At 56.8% G+C, this 8,387-nt stretch overlaps 1 pseudogene across 1 annotated transcript; it reads left to right on the forward strand.

The window, feature by feature from the left end:
• The first annotated feature begins 151 nt into the window (after nt 1-151).
• Nucleotides 152-7,250, forward strand: LOC149851716 (HLA class II histocompatibility antigen, DRB1 beta chain-like; annotated as a pseudogene). The gene is made up of 4 exons (XR_016439564.1): nt 152-420; nt 5,654-5,935; nt 6,096-6,206; nt 7,105-7,250. The product of XR_016439564.1 is annotated as an HLA class II histocompatibility antigen, DRB1 beta chain-like (transcript).
• The last annotated feature ends 1,137 nt before the right edge of the window (nt 7,251-8,387 follow it).

Consider the following 8,387-nt stretch of genomic DNA (forward strand, 5'->3'; position numbering starts at 1 on the left):
CAGCTGGGCAGCCCGGGGGTTGGGCAGGAGGATCAGCAGATGGCTGGGTGGGTGCCCTCCGTGGGCCCCCAGCAGCAGTGCTGGAGGTGTGCGCTGTGTTGCACAGGGAAGACCCTGACCCACACTCGCTCTGTCCCCCTCCCCACTCCAGAGTATTTCCTGTACCAGAACAAGCAGGAGTGTTACTGCACCAACGGCTCCCAGCGCGTGAGGTTTCTGGACAGGCACATCTGGATCCAGCAGCAGGACGTGCACTTCGACAGCGACGTGGGTGTGCACGTGGCTGACACGGAGCAGGGGAGCCTGATGCCAAGCACTGGAGCAGCCAGAAGGACGTGCTGGCGTACAAACGGGGACACGTGGACAGGTTCTGCCGACACAACTGCGGGGTGTTCGCACCCTTCACAGCGTCCCGGAGAAGTGAGTCCCTGGGGTCTGGGGCTGTCGTTGGGTTCAGAGGCGGTGGGGCCAGGGCCAGTCACTGGGGTGTTTCCCCACGGCCCCTCCTCACTGCGGGGTGCATGGGAACATCATCGCTGCACACAAAGGGGAACTCGGTCCCCTCGGGAGTGTTTGAGCAGGGGCACATGACTACCCACAGCGCTGTGTCCACGGGGGTCTGGGGCCTTTCCTGTGTCCACAGAGGTTGTGGGGGGAGAGGGCCAGGAGCTGAAGCTGAGGCTCCCCACAGTCCCCCCACACAGACAGGGCAGGGGCAGAGCTGCTCCATGGGGCAAGGGCAGAGGAAGGGGCAGGTGTGACTGGGAAGGGGAAAGGGATCACATGGGGGGACAGGAGGAGCTGGGGGGTGCAGGACCTCGGGGGGAGAAGGAGGAACTGGGCAGGGGCCAGAAGCAACAAGGAAACAAGAATAAGATGCCTGGAGGGCATGTGGGGCTGCAGGGTTGTACTTCTTGGGGGTTCACAAAGTCTCACTGTGGTGGGGGGCAGGACACATGGGGGCTGCAGGGACACTGCACTGAACGGGGAGGAGGCAGCTGGGGGCCGCCAGGTCACATGGGCAGGTGCAGAAGTGACCCAGGAGCATCAGGACCCCCGGAGCTGGGAGAGGGGAGGGGCACAGCGGTCACCCACGGTCAGGAAAGGAAGGGAGCTGGGCACTGCCTGGGGGGCACAGGGGGGGGCGTGTAGTGGGGCTGGGTGGCTCTTTCTTCCTCCATGCTTGAGTGCTCCTGTGGCTGGGAAGTGGCCATCCACCCTGGTCCCCGGAGCATGGCGTGGGGTGTCCACCAGTGACTAAAATCAGGGCTCGTGTCTCTAGAAACCACCGGTTACAACCACCTTTGCAGGAGGCCTTCAGCAGGTCAGTCCAGGCAGGGGCACAGGGGCCACAGGCAGGAGCCGGGGGGACTCACAGCCCTGTGGGGCCTTTCCCTAGGGCAGGGGCAGCTCTCTACTGCCTGGGAGGGGGCACCACAGCTGGGGGTTTCCTGGGAGCCCCAGACAGCTTTGCCCACCCAGATCCTGGGGGATGTGCCATTTCCCGCAGAGTAGGAAACTGGAAGGGTCTCCCTCGTGTCCTGGAAGACAAGCTTGCTGCTCTTGGTTTTGGGGCAAGTCACTGCATTCAGGGGTAACAGGAATCTCATCCTGATGAGCAGGGATCCTGGTGTCCTGTGTTTAAAAATCCAAAATTTTGTGATTAAAAACCCCAAATCCATGGTTTTCTATGACTAAATTGAAACTCTGCTGTATATAGAGCGGTCAGCTGCACACCAGGTTTTATTGATCTATTTCCAATTTTAAACCAGTTCGGAAGCCAGCCAGTGCCTCAGTCATTACAGTACAATACAGTCTAAATCCCTTTAGATTTTGGCATTTGATTTTGGATTTTTAATGATGGAAAATCCGAGGTTCTCCTTTCCTCTTCACCCACCATGATGCCGGTCCAGCTGCGGCCTCCCCTAGTCCTTTGTGGTGCTGAGCAGCCGCGATATGTTGCTGCCCTTCACTCCCAAGCTTCAGCCCCACGACCCTGCCAGTGCCCCTCACTCCTGGCAAGGCCCCCAGTGCCCCCTCCCTGCTGCTGCCCCTCACTGCCCCCCTTCTCCTCCCCCACGTCCCCGGCTCGGCAGTATGTTGGGAAAGGGGGTTGTGGGGGCAGGGAGGTTTCCAATCAGAGGTGATGTGGCACAATGCCCCCTCTGCCTCTCCCCAAGCACTCGGCTCTGTGACAACTTGGTTAACACGGTCACTGCGAAGGGCCGGCCCCTCTGCCCCATCTCGTCAGGTGCCCCCGAGTTGTACCCCGAGCTGGACACGGTCCTGAGCGAGGGGACACCTGCTCCCCGCCTGCGTGACTGGTAGGGCTGTGCGAGGCTCCGGGCAGCTGCAGATCCAGAGACCTCGGGACACTTCGGGGTGGGAAGCAGCACGTCGGGGTCGAAGCGCTGCCGCGTGCGGCTTCCCGAAGCGCCTCGGAGCCGCCTCCGAGATCCGGCCTAGGGTATAATGGGGAAACAACTAACATATCTATAACTTTGTTGTTTGTTGTCCAATTTGGATAATATTTTCAGAGCTGGTATACTCTGAAGAGTGAATGAAGCTTGCCAAGTTTCAGGAAGATCGGTGCCAGGGTTTGGGGACAACAGCACCCCAAGTTCTTGAAACAAAACTCATGCCATGTCTAGGTGTTTCAGCACAGTGGGGTGAAAACGGCAGGGCTGGTAGCTCTTGCTGAGGCCGCAAAGCCTGCCAAGGGTCAAGAAGATGGGTGATGGGGTTTGGGGACGTGCCCCTCAAGCTGCTGACAGAAAACAGCTGGAGCCCTGGGTGCTGTGGGGCTGACTGTGCCTGTCTGGGGCGGGAGGGGAGACGCGGTGCAGGTCTGGCTGCGAAGCTGCTGCGTTCCCAGTTACCAACCAGTCAATCCTGATTCACTCAGGACCAGGGACTCAGGCCCAGCTCAACACACAGGACCTAGCTACTACATAACGAGTTCCCGAGCATCAGTTAGCACCTACAAAACCAGGCTAAGGAGAGGAAAGAATCAATAAAATACAGACACAGTCTTGGCTCGAGTTTTACATGTCAGCAGCTAGGGGTGCAGGGCCCCAGACTCCCCCTGCACCGATGTCCTCGACAGCTGCAGGATCACAGCAGGGGCCACCGTCCCTGCAGCTGTCACCCCGCTGCGCCTTCGCTCACGCAGCGTCACCCATAGCACGAGTTTTGCTTGTTTGCAGCTTGACATGCAGTCCCCCCCATCGGTGCCCCTGCACCGAGGTCCTTGAAACCTGGCAGGCTTTGTGGCCTGAGAGAGAGATACCAGCCTGCGGTTTTTACCCCCCTGTGGTGTAACATGCAGCCATGACATGAGTTTGGCTTTCAAGAATTTGGGGTACATTTTCCCCCAAGCCCCTTAACTGATCTTCTTGAAACTTAGCAGGCTGCGTGCTCTCAGCAGAGGCTACCATTCTCGCAATTTCTGTCCAGATCAGACAGAAAACAACAAAGCTATAGATATTTCATTGATTCCCCATTATACCCTGTGGCCAGATCTCCGAGGCGGCTCCAAAGCTTCAGAGCCGCTTCGGCCGGATCGAGGCACAAACCCGGTCCAGAGCTCCGGATTGGATCCCGGCCATCCGAAAAGGCTGGATCTGAAGCCGATCGAAGTGCTGCCGACTTGCACAGGCCCAATAACTGGCATCACACACCTGGGCGGGGGCTCAAACTCCCTGTTGATCTAAGCAACGCCAACCTGCCTGGGAGCGGGCTACAGACCTGCCAGTCCACCCGACAACCAGTGATGCATTTCACAGTGGTTGGCTGGCGGGCAACAGTTGCTGGCCTTCATTGCAGCAGGGAAATGAGGTCATAAGGGCTCCGCAAGAGAAGGACTGCCCAGAAGGAACGGCAGTAGCCATGATGCAAACTCACAAAGAAAAGCTGGACCATCTGAGACTCGCTCTCTCTCTTGAAACTCTTGCACAAGGAACTACTGCCTGTCTCCAGAGGCAATCTCCACCTGCCTCTGGATGAGACTTCTGAGCGAGCTACCTGAGATCTAACCAGATATGCAGCTTGCAGTAACTCAGACGCGTTATCAAAGGCTACCCAGCCACCGTGCTTGCTTGATGGGATTTCTCTGATATTGCTCTACCCTGTACCCTAGTCCAAACCTACTCCTTGCAACCAATAAAGTTCTCCTTTCTCTGTAGCATTGGAGACTTATTGGGGAAGGGGCTAGATTATGTCTTAGGGTCCCCTTGCTTTGGCTGACTAAGGGAAACCACTGTTTGTGCTTCAAACTGAAGGAAACACCCCAAGTTCTTGCAGTGAGTCAAGCACTCTCAAGGACTGCTAGGCCTGTGTTTCCCGGGGGTACAGAGCCAGGAGCAGGCTAGACCCTGGGTGGTGGCGGCATGACCCCGGGCTAGGAAGTGTGCTCCAGGAAGGGGGTTGCCCAGTCGTGGGGTGCCCCCGGGGAGGCACTCGGATCCTGGAAGGTGGTCGGGTGTAGTATGGTGGGTGGCTCAGTGCAGCAGCACCCCCTACTGGCCCGCCACAGGTGACACAGTAGGTGATGAGGTGGGATGGCATTAAGAGGGGCACATGCCTCCCCAGACTTGTGTGCCCACAGCACAGCAGGAGGCTGTAGCCTGGCTGGACTGCCACCAGGCAGGAGCAGCTTTTGTAGCCCGGGGGTGGGACCTGGCACAGGAGGATGGAGCAATGTGGCAAGACTCACTGCTGCTGCTGTCCCCAAGACCTCTGCACCAGCCCTGCTACCATGGAGTAAAACCCCACTGCCGTTTCTCTTTATAGGACAAAATCCACATTTTTTGGCAGCAAATGGAAACCCTCGATCCCTGCTTATGAGACCCATGATGGGGTCTCCTGGGCACAGGGCTAGAGCCCAAGCCTGGGATGTGTTTGCCAGTCTCCTGCACTCCCTAGCAAACCCCTGGGTGCCCACAGCAGGAAGCCATTAACTCAGGACAGGACACTTGATGCTGCAGCCATAGAGCTTGGCCTCCAGCACGGAGAGGTTTCCCCTGACATCTTCAATAAAAAGAAGACTCCAGAGCCTCTGAAAGATGCTTCTGGATTCTGAGCACTACAGCTTCATTGAGATGCTTTGTGAGGCATTTTACATTGATTTAAGGGGCTCAAGGAATCATATGTCCTCAGGTCATTTGCAACTAAATAAAAAAACTGCAATTAATGTTTAGTTTAATAAAACAAAATACCATACTACATGCAACATGCAGCACAAATTGAGATACAAATTGTTTTTTAAGAGACAAAAGAGGAGGGGCGGGGATATTTCCTTACCGTAAGTAACTGAGTAGCAGCAGGGAGGGAGCTGAGGCTGTTATTTGCTCTGCTTCTTGAGAGTCCCTGCAGATGTGATTTACATGTTTGCTTGGAAACTGCTCTTACCATATTCCTTATTTAAGGCTGACATTGCAAAGCCCAATTAGGTGTTCCTGGAGACAAGAATTTCTCCTGGATGTGAAAAAACACAGCAGTTTTATAGTGGCACCAAAATAAAGATTTAAATGATCTCAAGGCTTAGGGGTGAGAGATACTGAGGAGGGCTGGAGGTGGGGGGAGAAAACTTTCCCTGGTGAGGAATGACTGACTCATTTACCCAGCTCATTCTCTCCACCTCTTTCCCCCGCAGTGAAGCCCAAGGAGAAAGTCTCCACAACAAAATCCGGAGCCCAGGCCCACCCGGACACACTGATTTGCTCCGTGATGGGGTTTTACCCCAACAGGATTGAGGTCAAGTGGTTGAAGAATGGACAGAGGCAGACGGCCGGAGTGGTGTCCACGGAGCTGATGCAGAACGGAGACTGGACCTTCCAGATCCTGGTGATGCTGGAAATGCCCCCCCGGAGCGGGGACGTCTACACCTGCCAGGTGGAGCACAGCAGCCTGCCGGGCCCCCTCGCCGTGCTCTGGGGTATGATACTGGGAACCTGGGGCAGCCCCTGAGATCTCCCTGTGTGCAGCCTGAAAGGGCTGACCAGGGTCAGACCCCTTCTCCATAGGAGGCAGGGGGGTTTTAGCAGGGGGTGGGAGCCCGGACTTAGCCCCACACCACTGAGCTCCTGTCCCCACAGAGGCACAGTTGGACTCAGCGAGGAGCAAGATGCTGACGGGGGTCGGGGGCTTTGTGCTGGGGCTGATCTTCCTGGCGCTGGGACTCCTCGTCTACCTGAGGAACAAGAAAGGTGAGCGGGGCATGGATGGGGTGGTGGAAGTAGGGGTTCCTTGCAGTGCCGTAGCAATGAAGTTTGTTGCCCAGGGCAAAGCCTGCAGCCGCAGCCTGCCCTTACACCATGCACAGATCGGGGGGGAGAGTTGGGGGAGGAGCACACGCCACTCCATGCTTGCCCGGGAGTGCACATAGCAGCGGGAGTTGCCCTTCCACCACCCCCGAATCCCGCTCAAATGAGCCGCTCATGGCTCCATCCGGCACCCCGGCTGGGCAGGACGTGTTGGTGCTCCTTCGCTTTGGAGCCCGGGGCGGTCTCCCCACTTGCCACCCGCCCTTTGCCACAGCACTGGTTCCTTGGGGCAAAGTGCTCGGTCTGTGGGCCTGGCTCCGGGCTCCCTTCCCTCCCAGCCCCCAGCAGGAGCTGCCCTGCAGTCTGGCAGGGGCCTCCTGGCCTGCGATCTGGGGCTGGGATGGATCCCATTATCTCTCCTCCTCTGAGCGGCAGGGCAGAGCAGGGGCCATGTGTGGGCAGAGCTGCCCCTGCCTTCACTCAGGGCATTTTCTGTGCTCTGCAGCAAGGCAGGACCCTGGGCCAGGAGGTGCCAGTCCCAAGGGGGTGGGGGCCCCTGGGTGTACCCCACTGTGGGACTTCATGGGGCTGAGGTGTCGGGGGGCTTTTTGCACCAAACCTCTCTCTTCTGTCCTGCTGCTTGTCACTGGGACAGACCAAGGTTTGCCCCCAGGAAGTCTTCCTACCCCAGCACACCTTCATTTCAGCTTCCCTTGGCCTGGACCTTGCTGCTCCAGCAGGGGAAGCGTTGCCAGCTGGTGGGGCAGACTGGTTTTGTTCAGTGCAATATCATGTAGACCCTCAGCCCTGCACGTGTCCGTTGTTTTGGATTCACCCTTAGCCCCGAGGATCCACGAGGGATCAGGTGACGGATTGTCTCACCTACAACAGACCCAGGGAGAAAATGTACCCTTTCACTTTGAATGGCAGAGGGGAGAATAACAGCCCTTTCCTGGAGTCAGGAGCTGAGCAGCAGCAGACAGGAGAAAGCACTGCCCTGGATCTGCTCCCTGTGAGGCCCATGAAGCTTCACTCTTACCTGGGAACTAGTGGGGGCTGCTCTTATCATATTTCTCCCATCTAATGCTCATTAAAATTTACAGCAACTGTTTTTTTGGTATTTCTTTTTATTCTTTTTTTAAGGAAAAGAGCCTGTGTTATGAGAGAGAGGACAGTAAGGATAGCGTCTTCTCTCTTTCCTCCTTGCTGATCAGAATCAGGTTCCCCATTGCTGACCCCCCGTCGCCACCTCCTTCTTCCCTAGATTTTCAACTGCTGCTTTTGGTTGAAAAGAAAAACAGCGCGGGCTCCTCCGAAATGTGCACAGCCATGGTCTGGTCCGTGGGTGCTCCCGACACTTGACTCTGCCCGTATCTCCCTGCCTGTCTTGGGTCAGATAATAAAGATACGGACACAGCTTCCTAGCTGACACTGAGGCTCGCACCAGTGTGACCGTGGTAGAAGTGATCGACACTTGATGCTCCGGAAATAGAGACCAAAGCACAGAGTAGTGAATGCACTTCAGGGAAATATCTACCTGTGCACACTTCCCTCCATCCTCACATGGCCCCCTGTTGTTGACTCCTTAGTTAACACTTTCTCTGCCTAAACCTGCACCACGTCTACCCTCAGTCATGCAACTGCTTTGTGGGGCACACTCAGGGGACTCTGATCTGAGACATGGGGTGGAGTGGGGAGCTGTAACAAGGCTGTTGGCTATGACAACTGCTGACTTTCTAATTTGCCACCCTGGGGACTCTGGCTGCAGCTAATTTGATGTAGAAATGGCCAATATTGCTCCCCTCTGCCTGATGGGTGGAAATGTGTCTCAAGGAAAGGAGAGATGGAGGAGCCCAGCGATACCCAGCAAACACGTGCTCGCCCCTTGGGCCCAGGTGGTCCCGTGTGTCTCTGAGCTCGTACCCACCTTGTTGGAGCGGAGACCTCTGCCTGCTCAGACTAGTCTGGATGCCCACGGGGTCCTCTTGGGCTGCTGGATGGAAGGAGGTGGGAGCTCAGCCAGGGGCATTGAAACATGGGCTGCAGCAGTGGAGCAGAGAGGGGTGGGGGCGGAGGGACTCCCTGTGAAGGTGTGAGGGCCCCCACAGTGTCACACAAAGGACG

Source organism: Crocodylus siamensis, unplaced genomic scaffold, assembly GCF_052110815.1.
Source record: "Crocodylus siamensis isolate JL-2025a unplaced genomic scaffold, ASM5211081v1 HiC_scaffold_381, whole genome shotgun sequence".
Lineage (NCBI taxonomy): Eukaryota > Metazoa > Chordata > Crocodylia > Crocodylidae > Crocodylus > Crocodylus siamensis.